The sequence below is a fragment of the Hipposideros armiger genome, unplaced genomic scaffold (genome assembly GCF_001890085.2).
Source record: "Hipposideros armiger isolate ML-2016 unplaced genomic scaffold, ASM189008v1 scaffold_630, whole genome shotgun sequence".
NCBI lineage: Eukaryota > Metazoa > Chordata > Mammalia > Chiroptera > Hipposideridae > Hipposideros > Hipposideros armiger.
In genome coordinates, this window is record NW_017731980.1 from 163,315 (window position 1) to 164,526 (window position 1,212).

Consider the following 1,212-nt stretch of genomic DNA (forward strand, 5'->3'; position numbering starts at 1 on the left):
TTCATCTCAACAATGCTCCTCAGTCAGGGAGGCCCACCGAGGTTGATGATGACAAAATAAAGGCATTGATCGAGTCAAACCTATGTTGCACAACACAAGAGATTGCAGAAACACTGAACATACATCATTCAAATGTTCACAACCACCTGAAGAAACTGGGATATGTAAGCAAGCTCGATATTTGGGTTCCGCATGAACTCAAAGAAGTTCATTTGACGGTGTGTATAAACATCTGCCATATGCTCAATAAATGTGAGGAAAACGATTCTTTTTTGAAGCGACTGGTAACTGGTGATGAGAAGTGGATTGTTGACAACAATGTGGAGCACAAACGGTCTTGGTCCCGACCTGATGATTCGCCTCAAGCCACATCGAAAGCAGGCATTCATCAGAGGAAGGTTATGCTCTCAGTGTGGTGGGATTTTAAAGTGTGTTTTTCAAGCTCCTACCAAGGAACCAAACAATCAACTCGAACATGTACTGTCAGTAATTGGGCAGTTTGAATGAATCCAATATCCAGAATCGTCCAGAGCTTTTTAATTGTAAAGGAGCTGTGTTCTAGCACGGCAATGTGAGAACACACACAAATTTGATCACCCATCAAAAATTATTGGAGCTTGTACCTGACATCAAATCATACTAAAGGCTACAGTAATAAAAACAGTATGGTATTGGCATAAAAACAGACACATAGATCAATGGAACAGAATAGAAAGCCCAGAAATAAACCCATCCATATACGGTCATTTAATCTATGACAATGGAAGCAAGAATTTACATTGGAGTACAGATAGTCTATTTAATAAATGTTACTGGGAAAATTGAACTGACATTTGCAAACAAATGAAAATGGACCACCTACTGACAGCATATACGAGAACAAATTCAAAATGTATTAAAGACTTAAATGTAAGACCTGAAACCATAAAACTCCTAGAAGAAAAAATTGGGAGTGAATTTGCAGACATTACCCTCAGTAATATTTTTACTGAGATATCCCCTCAGGCAAGGGAAATAAAAGTACAAATAAACATATGGCATCACATCAAACTTAAAAGTTTTTTCACAGCAAAGGAAATCATCAAGAAAACAAAAAGGCAGCCTACTGAATGGGAGAAGATATTTGTCAATGATATATCTGATAAGGGGTTAATATCCACAATTTATAAAACACTCATTCAACACCAAGAAAGCAAACAACCCAATTAAAAA